The sequence below is a fragment of the Neolamprologus brichardi genome, chromosome 15 (genome assembly GCF_056152115.1).
Source record: "Neolamprologus brichardi isolate AB-2024 chromosome 15, ASM5615211v1, whole genome shotgun sequence".
In the NCBI taxonomy this organism is placed as follows: domain Eukaryota; kingdom Metazoa; phylum Chordata; class Actinopteri; order Cichliformes; family Cichlidae; genus Neolamprologus; species Neolamprologus brichardi.
This window is the reverse complement of record NC_142118.1, coordinates 14,836,508-14,855,266: the sequence shown is the minus strand read 5'-3', so window position 1 is coordinate 14,855,266 and position 18,759 is coordinate 14,836,508. Positions and strand designations below refer to the sequence as shown.

The 18,759-nt window shown below is 41.3% G+C and overlaps 1 protein-coding gene across 1 annotated transcript in view; it reads right to left on the bottom strand.

Moving 5' to 3' along the window:
* tmem121ab (transmembrane protein 121Ab) overlaps positions 1-14,454 on the bottom strand; it is a 50,999-nt gene extending 36,545 nt beyond the window's left edge. Inside the window, exon 1 of the mRNA XM_006792605.2 lies at positions 14,257-14,454. The gene's annotated coding sequence lies outside the window, so the exon portion shown is untranslated. The remainder of the gene's footprint in view (positions 1-14,256) is intronic.
* Positions 14,455-18,759: the final 4,305 nt, after the last annotated feature.

Genomic DNA, 18,759 nt, shown 5'->3' with positions numbered 1-18,759 from the left:
GTTACTGGCAGCTCTGCATTTAAATCACAACCCTCAGTTGTGATAGAAAGTTATAGGAACACCAACAATAAATAGAAAGTTAAAGTGTGAAATACCCATTTGGCCTCATTACGAACGGGCAACACTTAAGAGGAAAGACACAAACTGGAGAAAACATGTTTGTCTAAAATATATAATAGGCTGAATATTTAGCTTCTATCCCTTTCAACATGAAAACAGGATAAGCCTCTCTGATATTGTTGGCATGTGGAGATTTGTGTGTGCGTGGGCTTAGGGTGGCAATGTCAGCCTGACTGAATACCCCGCTCTCAGATGATGTTCACCGCACTAAATCAACGCTACTTACAGTAATGTTAGGCCTGTAAAACAAGTGTAGAAACTGTTGGAAAGATTGCTTACGACTGCTACAAACTAGGTGGAATTTGCAGATTGTAAGTGGCATGCAATCATTCTTAATAATACACGTTCCCCAAAGTGTTGACTAATTGGAACCATTAAAATCTTGACACCGGTGGTTAATTTGTTTCCTTGTGTTTTATAGAGATCATTTGTCCCATTGGAAAGCTCTGATGAAACATTAGGCGATTATGCCAGTAAATAAGTCCGATGGCGTTGAAGCGGCTTGAACAAGGAGCAGCCCAACATCTCACACCTCCCAAAATCTGTAATGCCATCAGTTGCTGGTATTTTGTCACGTGGAAATATGTAGATCAGTCGTCATGGCGAGCAGGACCTTTGCAAATGGGCTGAGACCCAAATGGGAAAATAGTCAGCTTGACCTTTCTGTGAAATCCTTATGGAGAACACAGTGAAATATCTTAATTAGAAAGAGATGGAGTTGGTAAGAACACACATTGATCAGGCAGAAACCACAGCAGTCTGCAGGGCTAGAAATGGGGGAGGGGGGCACAAAGCAGGGCTTGCTGTTAGACAATAATCATGGATCATGTTAACTCTGCTCTGGAATGAAGAATGGGATGAGTATCTGTGCAAAATAGTTTTTAATACAGACACAGAGCGCTCCCAGCCCACACTGTACATAACAGAGCCTAATTTGATTTAGTTAAATTTCAGATAAAAAAAAAGAAACAATAGACTGTAGTCTTTAAACCCACTCTGACTGAAAGCAGAGGCAGGAAAAATGGTGACATGAAACAGTGATGCCCTGCCAATCATTTCAACAATCTGTAGGTCCTGTTCATTATCAGTAGGTTATAAAAAGCCCAAAGACAAATCATACAGTCCAGGACTGTGTCTGAAATCACCCCGTTCACTCTTTCACTATTCACTTTTCATGTTATTGTCAAATACTTTGTGAATACAATTAAACAGTCAGAATTCAGAACTGAATTTTGAATGCAGGGAGTAGCAGTTCGTCTAAAACACCCAAATTATTTACAACACATGTTATTTTCTGCTTCAATATTATTTAAATATTCATTATTATTATTATTATTACTAATAATAATATCATTACATAAGTTGTGGGTTCGGGCAGCACGGAGGCACGGTGGTTAGCACTGTTGCCGCACAGCAAGAAGGTCCTGAGCTCAATTCCACCTTTCCACCGGGTACTCCGGCTTCCTCCTGCAGTCGAAAGACATGCATTTTGTGAGGTTAATTGAAAAATCTAAATTGCCCAATTCAGAGTGAATGTGAGTGCAAATGGTTGTCTGTCCCTGTGTGTTAGCCCTGCGACAGACTGGCGACCTCCAGGGTGTACCCCGTCTCTCGCCCTGTGACAGCTGGGATAGGCTCCAGCACCCCCCGCGACCCTGAAAAGGATAAGCGGAAGTGACTGGATGGATGGAAGTTGTGGGTTGTAACTACAACCCGCCCAATCTCATAACAAAGTGTCTATTTTTTTTTATCTTCCTGGACTCAAAATGTCTTTTTTTTTTTTGTCTTAACGAGGCTGAATTTGTAAGCAATATGTTTCAAAAGTAAGTATACTTCATGTCATAATCATGAAGAAAGTGGGGAAGTGCAACCAAGAAAGCGAAAGCATAAGTTAGTTAAAATTCTGTTCAGAAACAAATCAATTTCAAAAACCATTTTCCAAAATAAGGCAATGCTGGATTCATTGGATCAAAGATGATTTCACAGTGTCCTATGATGTTGATATTTTTGTGTAATATTTTTTCTGTGCTGTATTTGAGGTATCCACCCATCCATTTTATTCAATTTAGGGTCATCGGTGGTGTTGAAGCCTATCGCAGTTGTCATAGGGCAAAAGGTGGTGCACAACCATTGACAGTCATTGATGCTCACAATCAGACCTTTCGACAGCTGCTAATTTAGGCTACCATGCATGCCTGTGGACTGTGGGAAGAAGCTGGAGTTCCCAGAGAGATCGAACACACGCATGGGGAGAACATGCAAGCCACACACAGAAAGGCTCCAGCAGAGCAGCGGATTCAAACTCAAGATCTTCTTGCTGTGAAACTACGGTGCTAACCACGGCATCACCATGTTAAAACTTTAAATATTTAAATATTTCTCATACCACAATCTTCCCTAAAATGATCTTCTTTCTCAAACCTGCAAAACTGAGATTGATTGTTTATTGTTTATTTCCAAAAAATATTAATTAGCTACAACACTGGTTTGGTGCCTGGACCCAATTTTGGGTTATTATGACAGTGACTGATAAGGGGTGGTAGAGAAATGAGATTTGCCTAAAAATATTTAAATAATATATAATATTTTTTTTACATTATGTAACAAGTCTTCTGTCTGGTAAAACCGTGAGAATCTCAGTGCCAACAGCGTCAAACTAACTGATGCAATCTTTATGAAGGATTTTCTTTTCTTTTTAAATTTTCACAAACATTTTTCCCCCAATCTTCACCAAAATTGACACAGAAACGTTTCAGACCAAGCCTCGCACGAGTTATAGGATGATTGAAACGGTTTTGCACCCTTCTACATATGAAGTGAGCTCATATTATTTTTGCAACTGCTTATAGCAAACTAGCTGTGTGGTTTTGAAATGACAATATAACAGTGGTTTTCCTATCAGTAATTACAGCCACAGTTTTAACATTAGGTCAGGTACCCTTCTGAATTCCTCAGCCCTCTTATCACTGTTTATAGCTGTTTTTCTTTATTTTTTCTGCCCTTTTTAAGGAAATCCTGCTGTTTTGATCCTCAATATACCAATTATGTTTTGTGTTTAGTAGGCTTATCTAGTAAAATCCTATGATATTGAAGTTTTTATCATTTTAGATACGTAGCCTGTCTTTATTTTGTCCTCAGGCTGCACTTTATCCCTTTTTTTTTTTTAGCATATTTTCACTGTGTACATGTGCATACTCTTGTTCAGGGCTAGTGGGAATTGTAAATTTGTTTTTTCTCAGACAGATGAGCTTCAGAATATAGATGCACGGGTTCCCCAGTGCCGTCTAGAGTGCAGACACGTCGCTTGTAGCTTGTCATGGCCATTGACTGAGACCTTGTAAAACTCACTCCAGTGTCCAGTGATGCAAGGCAGTCAACATTTTTGACTCCTGTTGACCGTCTCCGATTTAAAAAGGGTGCCAGCAGACCACTTGTTTGACCAGTACAATGTGCTGTCTGTCTGCTGGTTTGATACAGTCCGGCCCCTTATTCAATTTCCAACTTCCATTTGGTTTCCAACAACTTGCATCAATGTAAGTGGCTGCTGTGATTGGTAATACAAGTATTTCCTTCCTGGCATGCTTCAATTATTGGCAAGAGATTAAAAACAACAAGATATGAGAGATATTTGGCCTGACTGCATTCACAAGTAAAGCCTAGTAAGAGATGGAGATGCTGCTGGTTTCATCACACAGCTCCAGAGAGTTTGAGGCGAAAAAAAAATTCATTACTACCAAGTTTTAGTGATTGCAAACAGACCGACAGGGAACATAGTTGATATTGATCTGCTGAGGCTAAGAATAATGTTCAAAGGCATCAGGCATCAGGGAGTGGGCTGGTCTGTTTCATTAAGTGTAAACATTTTCAGCTAAGAAATAGCTCAAAATGAGAGAAATCTATAGCAATGGCTGATGGTATAGATAGAAAGCCAATGAGAAAAGAAAGAGCAAACAATTCATGTTTTTCTTTTTACCTTTTTTTTTTTGTTTTAAATTCCTCAAGCTATCTCTTTTGCTCTGTAGTCAGCTCAGGATAGATGAGCGTGTTTGCTGGATGATGGAGCTTTTCAGTCGTGATGGTGGCTGCATTCCCTGACTTTGGCTATGACATGAAACTATGGCTAGTAGCCCCTGATACTCTCTGCCATAGCACTGTGGGGACAAGGATGAAGCAGCCACCACTGCTTTAACTCTGATTCCAGTAACAACACCCACATAAGTGGCCTATATGGGATTTTAATAAGTGTTTGAGCAAACAGGCACTTGCATCTGCTTTTGTTTGATGTGTTTCAAGGGTATAGTAGTATCTGTTTGGCAGAGCGGGCTTCCACCTGCCGAAATATATTGCCGGGATGATAATAGCATTTGACTTCGATTGAGGGTTTTGCAACGGGCAGGGCGTAAATTGTTTCATCTTTGTTTATCAATGTTTTTCCCGTGGTTTTCGGCTAATTGCAGTGCAGAGTGGCTTGCAGAATGCCTATTAGTGCCGTGCTGAGTTGAGAGACAGGCTAGTTAAAAAAAGTGCTCATCACTGAAAACAAGACACAAGCACTCACACGCATTTGTATGTAGGCAAATTCTCATCTGCTTTTTTCAAAAGTGCACTTCCATACACAAGTGTCTGCGCATCTAAACACACACACACACACACACACATTTGGGCAGTATGACAACAGGAAAGATAAGAAGGACCAATCTTTTGTGTTTGAGCCCACACAGAAAACGAAGCAGTACACGTGAGAGTACATCACTGTTGGGTGCGTGTGTGTGTCCTTGCATTATCTACTGCCTGTTGGTGCTGGTGTTTAAGTGCTGCTGAGAAAGGAAGCAAGAAAGATGGGAGAGAGGGGGAGGTGCAGTAGGAAGAGATAGAGGAAAAGAGTAACAGCAGAGTAGGGGGGAGAAAGCAAGCTTGGGGAAAAGGGGAGGAGAGTTGTCCTGTATCTCCAGAGTCTCCTTCCACAGCCGAGGGGCAGTGACACAGCAGCAGCTGCTTCTGCTTTTCCGAGCCGGAGCAACAGTCATATGGAGCTGAATTTATCCCCCCAGCAACATCTACCAGCAGCCACTATGGACTAATCAGTCTACCAGTCCTGGCTCCAGTCCAGCTCAGGGTGTCTGACTTTTCCCTTCGTCAGGCTTGATCTGTATCGATGATGATATACACAATAGTTACTGCACTCGGTGGGCTGAAACGTACAACACACAGGCAATAATGTCTTACAGATGGGTCAGGTGGCCCCATACAGCAGGGTTAATTCCCTGCCATGGTGGCTATCCTCCTGCACCTCACAAACCCAGTGAATTTGTGGAGGGCTGGCAAAGGGCAGCGAGTGACAAACGAGAGGGGAATACAGAGAGCTGCAGAAGAGAGTATGAGCCTTGTTGGCTTGCTGTTGTTTGTGTGCACATGTGTGTGAACTGTGTGATTGTGCGGTAATTAAATCACGCAAGCCTCTGTTTTGTTGCATTGTACACGGAGCCTAGGCTAGCTTGGGTGCTGACTCGATGGGCCAGACTTAATTACAAGGAAAAAAAAGCACAAACTGTAATTACGCACAATCACACCTGCACAGCACTGCCAGCTTTACAAAGGTTGCCCAAACAATGTTCCCTACAGGAACAGTTTAAAATTACTAATAAGGATGCTTAGAGGACGGTCTAAGGTGGTCCCTTATTATCTACTGTATGTATTTGGTTTGGACGCCGCCTTAGCCAATATAACCCTGACTGGTTTTGTCCAGGAGCAAATAAAAAACAGAACAGCAGGAGACTGTCAGCAAAATGTGTCGTGGCTATTATGATAATATTTTTTTGTCTCCAGTGGGGTGAAATCTGTCTCATGTGCACCTCTAGCCCTTGCCCAACTTAGACAACACCATAATGAGCGGGCAGCATATAGCTGTACAAACAGACATATGGTGACACATAATTGAAAACAACTTGATGACATCTACACAAAGGGTGACACTTTGCACAATACAGAAATAGACGGACATAACGAGGCCCTTGATGTACACCACAAGCTGTGTTTGGCAGATTTTCAGACAGTCTTTTTTCGTTTGTTTTTCCAGATGATCTCAATTCATTTTGCTTCTTAACCAGCAATGGCAGACAAGTCAACCAGCAAGGCAAGCCTCCCTGTCATCCTGGTACACTGATCTGTCACTCACTTGCTAACAGCTCTTCAACCCAAATGAAAAATGTCTTAAAAGCTATTATTAATGTTCCCCATTCTTTTGCAATCTGATGCAATACTATTGCTAAGTACAGAAAAAAAAGTCAACTTTAGTGTGAACCTATAAATGAGAAAAAATGAGGCAAAAGCTGACATAAACCATCTTGCAGTTGGTGCAGCGTAATACTTTTTCACATAGTTTGTCAGTGGAAATCGACTGCAGCAAATGTAGCGTATATCAGCCAGCCTGTGTAGCCTGTATATAAAAGATGTACATAGCCACATTTTGAACATTGCTTTTCAGAACCTAAACTGACAAAATTTGGATCACAAGATGAATATAAACACTAGCAAACTTGTTAAGTAGACTTCATCCATTAACTGTATGGATGTATGGGTGTATCCCACAGATAGAAACAAATGCTGATTAGTGATAAGTGGCTCAGACTAAGATGATAACACAATCGCACTGTTTGAAACTAGAGCAGAAACTTCTTAGGATGGGCTCTACTTCGAAGCAGCACATACTGTTTGTCAGATAACTGCTTCAAAAGGCACTGACACAAAGAGCAATAACGAACAGAGGTCCAGTTGAATTTGTAGAGGCGTTGCGCAGCAAACAGCTACCGTCTATGTAGGCACAACCGCCCGGCAATGAGAAAACACTCGTTATTTTTATCTTTCGCAAAATCCAAATGGGATTTGGTTATTTTGCTGGGAGAAAGAAACTACAGGGACTGATTTCATGGCTGAAGTCTATATGGATTCCTCAAGTGGCCTCTTCAGGAACTGCACTTTTTGGCACTTGAGCGTTTTGGATTCATTTTTCAGCCCTGGAGGTTGCAGCTTGAGTGAAAACCATTTCAGTTAGCCAAGCTTGTGGAATAGATTATAGGGGCTTTTAAATGCTTCATGCACAGAATGATAGCATAGGTTTCAGGTGAGCAGTGTGGCAGCAAATAGTGAGCAGATCACTGACAGCTTAAGTACACCGCCATGATTGAAAGGGCGCACTGGATATACGCTGCTGTTAGGGGAGTATGTCATGTGGGTGTGAAGGAGGATCAGCTTGGCTGTTTGAACTACCGGGCAGCTTGTGTTTCACGTAGCTCCAGGTTTGCTTTTTAGCTAATAAAAAGTGATGCCTTACTGATTCTACTGATTCACACTCTACACATTATTTACCAACTCTTAATCTTAAATGGAAGCATCTGCTATTTTTCTCATTCCTGTTCTTTGCATTCATCACCCATCGGTATCCCTCACTAATGTAATCACTAGTGTAATAACAGAACTCCAAAATGTGAGAAATGTCATAATGCCTTCTCTCTTCTCTACTAAAACCTTTCCTGCCTTCAGTAATGCTAAATTAAAAGCAGCACAAAGTGATTCATGATTCTTGAAATCATATTCCCGCTGACACTTCGCTGTCACTCGTAGACTCCTCTTTGCTCACAAATGCAAACATCTACTGTCACACAGAGGCATAAACCAACACACATTTAAAAACACACACACGCACACTGCAAAACACACACTTAAGACTAATCCAGACATACAGTACTCACATACCGCGCATTCACAAATTAGAAGAAATCAACTCATCTAGAAAATACACACATGCACACATGTAAAGAAATATACACAGAAAGCATCTTGTCCAGTGTGCATACTCGCAGTAATAATTATAATAAGATGGAAATGTGAAACACATTCAAAATGTGGACAAACATGGAATATTGCTGTTTATTTCCCTTTTAATAGTATTACACAGCAGAAACTGCAGCATTGCTGTGACACCCTCGTTATCCATGGACGTGTGTATGTGGCCAAATGCATTCACAGCCAAACACACATGCTGACAGATTAATGTGAATCCTTGTTTTGCTGACAGCATTTAAACGAGCGAGGTTGTGCATGTTGTAAGCTGTTTCCTATAAGTGCCCTGAAAAATGTAAAAATGGAACACGCATACAGACGTGCACTTCCTGTCTCTACCTCCTCACAAGATAAAGCCATTGAGAAGTCTGCATGAAAATGTGAAAATGGGTTTACTCTCCTACTTAAAATCCACCATAAAGGAAACAGTCTCAGTGGGATAATATAGCATATTAATGTTTATGGACACTTAAATCCTCTAGAGCCTCTAGCTACAGCACATTACCTTGTTCTCTTCATTTTTGTATGTGATTCAGGTTTGGCCCGTGCACCTCAGAGAACATATATGCAGCTGCAGAGCAACAATAACATGCATGAATTAGAAATGAGGTTGACACAGAGATGTAACAGATCTTCTGAGTTTCATTCTGCAACACTCCCCTTATATTGCGGCAAGTAAATATGACTGTAGGATAGGTAAGGTTAGAAATAGATATTTATATAGAGGAAAATAATCTTAAAAAGAGGGCAAAGCATGTATTTATGCACAATAGTTCATTTCAAGACCAGAAACATATTCATAATAAACTAGCCATGAGTGTTTGCGGTAGATACTGCGCACTCAGTCTGTAAAACTATAATCAAGGACTCAGAGCAAAAGCACTGCATTTCACTCAATTCTTCATCAGGCTTATGGATAAAGGAACACTACTTTTAGGCTGGTTACAAGGATATCTGGACATAATAAATTTAAACCAAACTACTTTTTCATATTCTTTGAGCCCCCTGAAGTCATGAAAGATTATATTTTAACTTATGCACGCAAAATACGCACAGGTTTTAGAAATGTCTTTAAGCACATACCGAGGTCTGAAGAAATGAGTATTTCCCTATTCATTTTTTTCCCAAAAGAAAAAAAAACCCTCACTCTTATTCCATCCTGAGGCGCCAGAAAGTAAAATTTAAATAGAGACATGCATTCATGTCTGAAACTTAAAATGTTTACAGGTTAAATAAAATATAAAGTATATGTTTAGAACATATACACAGACTTTTCTACAGAGCCTGGCCCAACGACTGTGTTATTTGAAAAACACAGCAACATTAGGAAATGGGATGCAAACTGCAGTTTCTCTTCTAAAAAAAACAGACATGCCCCCAACATCCACTCTGCTCCCCTGAGGTCTTGTAGCAGTAAACAACATTAGTACCTCCACCCCTGTTTCTGGGAAACACCAATAATTATTTAAACTTCACATATACACATTACTACCCAAACCACAATCTGTTCTTGGCCCTTTCTAACCACTGTTGACCATACTTAACCATATATTAGAACAAATCTCTCTACATCTACCCGTGGTTAGAACGTAAGCTGCAGACATCAAGGCATTCATCTAAAAAAAAGACAAGATTCTCTTCACCACAGGCCAGGCCACTCCACTTGAGCTGATTGATTTCCCATCAGTTCTATATCCCTGATAACTGCATGCCTGGAGGGCTGCAATGGCTCCAATATTTCACTTCTATATACCCGCACAATCACACTCTCTTTAAAGCATTCAGTGCGCAAGCATGTGTATATGCGGGGCGTGGGTGGGTATATGGGTGGCATTAAAAAATGTAGGTGTGCTGTGTATGCCGTTGTGTGAGGGGAACAGCACTAGCTGCTGACATTTGTGGTAATGACATGCCAAACATGTCTGCATATACACAGGACAAGAGGCAGATTTGCATTCTGCTCCTGCTACAGGTCCCTTTATGTTTTTTTTTTTTTGTCAACAATCCTCCACAGGAGCAAATTAGTGAGCTGCGAGCAAAAAAAACATCCACAGTCAAAGCAGAGATTAAAAAAAAAACTAAAACAAAATCTTTAACCACCATACAGATGGTGCAGGTGGAATTTTATGCTACCACAGCAAAGCTTGGAGTGATTGTTTAAAAATTCACATGGGTACATTTGTTTTCTCCTCCAGCCACACTCTGAGATTTGAAGTCTTTGATTTATAAACGTCCAGTGTAGCTGCTTTATGAGATGCTGAGCAGATTGCCAAATTGCCCTCTAACAGAGAAAGTGCCATTTAGGGTGGCAGTGATTTTTTTAAAGGCTGGATCTAATCATATCTTGGTTCTAGCAGTGTTAAAGTGTGGAACAGACAGAAAGATAAACTTCTTATCTTCCATTCAGGGCAATTTGCTTCTCTGCTGGAATAACAGCCGTTATTTAGCTCTAGCTGTGACCCTTACCTAGTTACCTTTGCAATTTGTATTCTTCCCAGAGCCGTCTTGGTCTTTTTCTCTGTGCATAACATTATCTCTGAGAACGGTGCAGACAAAACGTTTAAAACTGGATCATTTAAAGGCGCCTTTTCTACAGTGTGAAATACTAGCCGGTTTCTATCAGATAAAACTCTGAATATACTCCATACTCCCCCCATCGCACAGTTCTTTAAGCTTGACTAATACTTAAAAACCAAATGAATTTTATGGGTCCTCAGGGAAAACCAACAACTGTTAATTGAAAAGGCTAAATGTGTGAACGCTTTCCCCTTGCTTAATATTGACACCCACTGGTTTGTGTTTTCAAGAAAATCTGAAAAAAAGAACTTCCAAGTATGACAAATGATGAATATTTACTCAGGATTTTCCTCTGTGCACTATGCAAACTTTTATATTTTACAGTAGTTCAGGCTCCAGTTTTGTGCTGTTTGTGTGTGTTTGTGTGTGGGATGTGGTGATTAGAGAGTGAGGAAAGCAAGCCTGGAAAGTGGTGCCAGTATTTTTCCAACTGCTGTGCTTATATTAGTGTAGATCATGCAGCAATCCATAATGCATGGATCGTTAACAAGGCTGGTATTTTTGATCCATAATTAAGGAGTATATATTCAAAGGGTTTTTCAGAGTTAAACACGATGGCTGCATGCTGCTTTTCCCCTCTGTCTCTCCCAGGCCACGTTATTGTACAGTATTGTAGCTATCGATTCGCTGTGCCATTTGGCTATTGATTGGAGTGGGTGCCATTATGTCAGTGAGATTATAGCCCTCCGAAGCATAGCGATACTGGAGTGCAAATCCAGTGGCAGGGAACCGGTGAGACGAGCTGTGTTCTCACTGCATCAGATGCAATAGCAGCTGTGTTTCGGCTAATGACACTGAGCACAGCAAAGCAAGACACAACACAGAACCACACAGTTTAGTGTAGCACGCTTTGCCCAGTAGAGCCTAGCACAGGAAAGACAGAGCACTCTCATGAATCCAGTTTCTATCTTTGCAATAAGACGTAAAGAAACACACCTAGGAGGGAATAACCACACTTCTGCGGACACGCAGATTTTATACTGATGAGGCTCACTGTGGCCCAGTATTCTGTGTGACAGCCATTGCTTCCTGACTGTCTTCTGCTGACCATTCAAATTGCCCACAACTCACCATGTGGCGGGGTGAGGGGGAGAGGATTTCGATTAGGAAGGGGGAGTGATGTGGAGTGAGGAGGGTGAGTGGGTGTTCACTGCCTCTGCCTGTTCGGTGGCCTTCAGATCGGCCCATCGTGTATTTATAGCAATATGGGATCTAATTGCATTTCTAGCAAAGGCCTGAATTTTAAGAGACTCCACAAATGGAATTCCGGGCATGCAGAAACATGATCCACTGTGCAATGAGCATGTAAAATGCATACTCATGAAAAGCAATGCGGTTCTGCAATCTATGTAATGCAAAAAAAGAAAAAAAAGAAGAAAAATCTAAAGCAAAGCCCATCAACAAGCTGTGTTGTGGATGCCAGTGTGGACTCCCAACTGCTGACCCTAAGGCTGTGGTTGTGCCGTGCCATGTTTCTCAATGAGGCATGGTTTGAGACAGTGTGAACAACCCCAGTTGAGAAGTAACCCTCTAGGTGGCAAATGAATGTTAAACTGGCACTGCTTTCATGGTACAAGAAAATGAAATGCCTCAGGACAACTGCCCTGAACTCAGAGCATCTCATGTTCACTGCAGCCACTGCAATTTTCAACAAAATAAATGCAGTTTACAGAGAGGTAAAAGGCAATTCTGGGGTGTGCCCTCTGTAGGGCCACTATTAAAATTCAAATTCATGGTCTGTTTATTGGATAATAAATTGAGCATGAAAGATTAATTTGCATTTAGTTCATCATCCCAATGATATAGAGCAGCAATTTCTATACAGTGGTGCCCAGAGCTTAATAACCCAGAGGCAACACCGGCATATCAATATATGCTTTCTTTCTTTCAAGGACACGGGAGTGGAGCCCCGTGGCAACATCTCCGCTGTGATTCACACTTCTTGCTTCCTCCCACTTAATTCTTGTCACTCAGAGTCTGAGCCGACATATCAGACACACTTAACGCAGTGCCGAGAGTTATCACACATTCAGTGTAATCAAAATCCTAATGAACATCATTAAAATCAAGGCTTTAAAAACTGAGGCTTACATCACTGTGAGTTTACACACAGTCAGAGCGTATGCATGTGTGTGAGAGTGTGTCTGAAGGGCTATCAGAGCCTGTTGGAGTGCCGCAGGCAAAAAAAAAAAAAAAAAAAGCCACCAAAAACCACAGGGGTCACCTCTTATTCAAAGCAGCCCTGACACTGGCATTTTTCTTCTTTTACATTTTGAAAGCTAATTTCTTCGTGCAAAAGAGCTGCTGCCGACAGATCAAGCAATGCATGGAGTGAACAAGCTGGGTGGTCACATCAAGTTTAAGCACCAGTCTGGAAACCAAAAGGTCACGTGGTTAATCCCAGCAATGGCTAATGTGCTGCTTAGATTAAATGGGTATTAAAAAGAAGAGAAAACCTTTAACGTGACAATATTTGCTATCACTTGACACATTTTTTAAAGGCCTGTGGGTTTTATTCATGAGTGGGGTAATGATTAATATGCTTATTGTTTTAATCTATGAGGCATAAGAAAGTTTATGAAAAAGGCCTTTTAGTCTCAGCTCCACACACAGTCCACCCCCCAAATAACATCTTACTGTTATATGACATACAATAACAGGAAAACAGCATGTATTCAAACTTCAAAGGTTTACATTTTGAGCTCATGGACTGATTTTGTCCTCTTATATACACTCCAATAATTACCAAACTATAGTTCTGACTGGTAGCTAACGAAACTGGTTATCACACACCTATAACTATACGGCTTAACACACACTTTAATCATCTGAAGCTTCACGGTGGTTACACCAGCAAGATTAACCTTTGGAGTCATCGGGTTAAAGCCACGGCTGGTGGCTTTAAAAACTCAGAAATGAGGGAAGAAATTGAAACCGAGGCTTGGTCTCTCCGAAAAAGAAAGAAATATTGAAGTAAATGCGTGTGTGCTAAAAGGGAGGAGCGCCTTTCTTTCTTGCGCCCATTATCAAATAGAAAGGCTAAAATATCGATGAGGTGGGAAAGCACAGGGGTCGTGAGGATTAACAGTCGCGTGCTGTGGGGGCGGTGTGAACGTCTATGTATGTGTGTGTGTTGGGTGCGGAGGCTGGTGGGGGCCTCTGAACACGGATGGACTGATTTTCCGCGCAGACCGGAGGCACGAGCTGCTGCCGCTGCCGCCCGGGCACGCGCTGACTCTTCAAAATAAACAGCTGCCTTAAACGGAACGGGGGGGGGGAGACGGAAGCCCCCTGCTTATCGAACCATGGCGACAAATCTAATCATTCAAATAGCTGTAGAAACAAGTAATGCTTGGCAATTACTTTAGCCCCCCCCCCCACACACACACACATAGCACGAATTCCTTTAAAGGAGCGCCTAAAATAAGCCCCCCAAAAAGAGTCTGAACAAGAACGAGAGAAAGTGGCAGAACTGGGAAAGCTTTACACCTACCAATCTTTTTTTAAACTTACTAGCGAGGAAACTGTGCTTTCTGTGATTTCAACCTCTCAGCATCACCGTTTCAATGTCTGGCATGTGTGCACATCCCGCTCTGAAGCAGCGCTGAGACAAGTGATAGCACGTTCAGGAGTCATTTGGTCTCCTTTTAACCTGCTCTTTCCCGTCACCACCGTGAAGATACAAGGCAGAAGGGCTTCTGCTAACTCCTGCTGGCTTACCTCCACTGGACGGTGAATCGCTGTCCCGGGTGCTGAAACGCTTAGTCTCTGTCCAGGGTGCTGAATTTCATTGCGGGTTCCGGAGAGGCTTTGTAAATCCGCTGCGAGGAGGCGCCGGGAAAAAAAAGAAAAAAAGAAAAACGCCGGTCCAACAACTGCTGCCGCCGTTAAGTTATGTTAAAGAAAATCCTATTCCCAGCTGCCTCTCCAGCACAGCGCAGACAGGAAGAGACGCGGAGCGACTGTGGCTCGAACACGTATGCAAAATTGTTCATTCACATTTAAACGGTGAATGCTGCAAGTGTAGCCTGCTGGCTAAATGGAACCGTTTTGGCAAGTGTAACTGCTGAGGCTTCTTTGCTAGTTGCTTCTTCCTCCGGATAGGCTTAACCACCTCTCTCTCTCTCTCTCTCTCTCTCTCTCTCTCTCTCTCCTATTCTCCTCGCTCTATCAATCACTGTTCAGTTCTAATATGTTGGAGTGACAAGTAGGAAACCAGTATCCCAGTATTGTATAGCTTACAATAGACATTACTGCCAATTCTTAAACAGAAAATCATTTGGAATTAGCCTCATTGGTCGTGATGTGATAAAGAAACGTTCAATTTGATTTAATTCAGTGCGACTGTGCACGAAAAGAAAAAGTCTCCTCCTGCTTATAAGCTCTCTAAGTCTCTCTCTCTCTTTCTCTCTCTCTCTCTCTCTCTCTCTCACACACACACACACACACACCAGGGAGAAATGAATTGAATTTATGTTCAATTTATTTATGTAGAGGGAACAGCCATCTGTTTCAGGCGCCTCCTGTCCTGTCATTTAGTGTGTTTGCCCCCTTTTATTTAAGAGTGTTACCGTTTTTCCGCGGGAAATTTTAGTAGCACATCAACACCGGAAAGGGGGGAATTGAGGGAGGGTTCAATTAGAATGGGTATGGCAGCAGGGTCTGAATAACAGTATTATAAGAATTAGTGTTACAAGTATAATTGAGATTTGTGTGACTATAAACTGGCAAAGTCTATTTGGGAGCACCGATAAAATGCGGTCACTGCTAGGACACAGACACTCATCAAGTCAGCGTGTTTCATTATCTGCAGTATATGAAGTCAAAAAGCCTTCTGTGTGGAGTGAAAGTAAAAAAAACTTATTCACATTAAGTGTGTCCTGGTTTTGGGTTCTAGTTGATCTAGGATCATGCTTTATTTCCTAGTTCTCTTCCCTTATGTTTTCTCTTTCCACTCGCCTCCTGTTTTCTTATCTGTGTCTCTCTGTTTGTCATTTCCCAGATTGCTCTGTTCCCTTCTTCTTGTGCCCCTGTTTTCATACTTACTTTCTTTGTCTGCCTTTTGATTACTTTCCCCACCCCAATTAGTATTGCCTTTGTTTAGTCATCAGTCACCTCCCCTGTTTCTCTTTGGTTCAGTGCCCGATTGTCTTTATTCAACCCATGCCAAGCGTTTCAGGTATCCATTTTTCAGCTAGTTTTATTGTATCTCTTCAAGATTTGTCCCTTTCTTTTCTTTTTTTTTGTCATTTAGTTTTTGCATCAGTTTGCAGTCAGCACAGCTTGCTTTTTGTCTTTCACCTCAACTGAACTACACTTTGCTACTCGGCATGGTCTTTTGCTGCTGTAGCCCATCTGCTTCACGATTCCATGTCTCATTGGGGATGCTCGTCTGCAAACCTTGGCTGTAAAATTCTTTTTGAGTGACTTTTACCTGCCTATCAGCTCAAACTACTCTGGACATTCCCTGCTGACATTTGATATTGACAAGGTATTTTCACCGGTGAGAGAACCGGTGCTCACTGGATCTTTTTCTCTGTTTCAGGTCATTCTCATTCTCTCTAGAAATGCTTGTGTGGGAAAATCCCAGTAGATCAGCAGTTTCTGAATTACTGAGACCAGCCACGTTCGAGTCACTTAAATCACCTTTATGTCCCATGCTGATGCTCAGTGTGATCTTTAGCAGGTCACATGCCGTGTCTGCATGCCTAAATGCACTGTGTTGCTGCCAGCCAATTACCAGAGTTATTAGGATGCATTTTCTGGATTTTCTGGGAACCATGACTATCTGCTCACCCTTCCCATGTTTGTTGCTGTGTTTCACTGATTAAGTAGAAACTATGATCCAGACCGAGAAGGATCAAAGCCATTGAGATCCACTGGGATCCGTGGATATCTCCCCAAAATTTTACAGCAATTAACCAAAAACTACAAAGGTCAAACACAAAGTGGTGTTAAGATAAAACATCATGAGGTTTCCCATCCTCTGGGGTCCATGATTGTTTGCTAAAGAGAAAAGAACACATCTGAGTCACAGTGGTTTACAAGCTAAATTTGCTATCCACTGAGCCATGCAGGTGAAAATGTTAACCATGATTTAGTCACTGAAATAACTCTTTAATAGCAGACAACGGTATGAGACAGATGAAATATGAAGTATATTACATAATACCTTCAGATAAAATGATGAGTTTACAGCCGAGTTAGTTGGATGCATTAGCGGTTGTCCTTTAGCAATATCAGACTTGGAATGAGATTGCCTGGGTCCAAACCTTTATACGAGTCCTCTCCACTGAGTTGACAAGGCTAATGTGAGGCACTAAAACTGTTAAAAAGAATGAGGTCACTAACTCCATATCAGTTTACACAGACATAGTATAGTTGGCGTATGGATAAAGATGCCTTCAAGAACAACTAAAGTCCAGATTGAGGTGTCATACACAGTATATAGGCCGTGCTTGTGAGGTTTGCAACAGGAACATTGTAATGTTTTTTCATCAGGGATTTGGCTGTCCCCGTCTTTGTGGAGGAGAGCTTTCTGCTCTGTCTCATTAGATTTCAAAACCACATCCATATAGAGTGACTGTGCACAGCTACTTAAAATCAAGTAGGCACAGAAAAACCCTCCTGCAGTCACTTGTCATTTTAAAGTTATTCAGAACTCACACATACCGGCATCACACTCAAAGTAATTTTCAGTGATTAGGGTTTTCATAAGCCAATCAGTGCCGATTAGACTCGGGTATAAAGGGAGATGTGAGGTGACTGGCTGAGTAACCTTTGATGGACGAGATCAGAAGGTTATTCCTCGGCCCGAGTCAAAGTGAATGTAGGATGAGGTGTGTTAAATATTGAGGATCCCCTACCACCCCCTCAATCGACAGTTAGATCTCTAGCTCCAACTTCAGCGTTATGTAATGTTGTTTTCCTCGTGTTTTGTGGGGTGTGGGAAAGATTGTAAACCAGCTGATAAGGAGGGGTAGTTGACTGTATAATGCTTGGTTTCATCATACGGGCGTGAGTACTATAAATGCCACTGACTGGAGCAACCTGTGTGACTGCAGAAGAATTTCAAGTGCCGCAGATAATCATTTGATACAAAAAGCTATTGTTTACTTAGCAGTCCCTCAAAGAAAGCCACAGTCGGATCACAGCACTTTAAAAATCCACCAGGGCCTTTTTGTATGCAAATAAGTTCAGAACATTATATACACTCCTAAAAAATCCCATTATAGTCTCCTTTAGCACCAATTAGTCATCACGGACTGCTATAATTATCATGCTGATATGGAGTATAAATACACATTTTTTAACACTATACAGTATTATCTGGGAAGTCTCTTTACAGAGAAGTGTACAAATAACCACTAAAACTGTGGGTGTAGACTTTATAATACATCAAAATTACAGTAAAGATTAGAATATCTGTACCACTGTAAGTTGTCCAATCTCATCTCCACATCAAAATACAAATAAAGCAGGAGACATAATGGTAAAACCCGGCACTGTAGGTCATTCCACAATGTAGTGCCCTGTGTTTGATAGAGTTGTAGCAGGTAATTTTGGCAGGGATGTGTCTCTTTAGACTAGATCAGTGTTGTATTTGTGATTATTGACTGAATGTGATCCTTACAAAAGAACTGGCACTGACAATTCTTCCTATTATTGCAGCTGAATGCAGTAAGGAACAAAATAGAGCCTCTAAAGAAAGCTGTTGAAAGGAGTATTTATTAAAACCGCTCAAAGTATTGCCTTTGTTTGCACCTCTAATCTATACTTTGATAATAACAATGTATCTAACAACAGTGAAAAAATAATCAGCTATCTGCAACAATATAGAAAATTGTCTCCCTTTGAAAATGATATTATTAGCACATTGGACTATTATAACAAATGCTTCATTGTGTGAACCCTTTTGCTGTAACTGTGGTTGAGCAAAATTCACCTAGTTTATGTACTATAACGTAGCAGATCTTTCAGTTTTTCATTATCATGAGCAACATGATGCTTGTGGGTTTTTACTTTGGTTTTTATTTTTATTGTATAGATGGAGCTGATACACTAGAATGCTCAAATCTGAACTTGAATGGCATCCCATTTTTCATCCATAGGGTTTTATATGACGGCAGCCCATCCTTTTGCAGCTATAACAGCTTCAATTCTTCTGGGAAGGCTTTCCGCAAGGTTCAGGAGTGTGTTTGTGGGAACGTTTGACCATTGTTT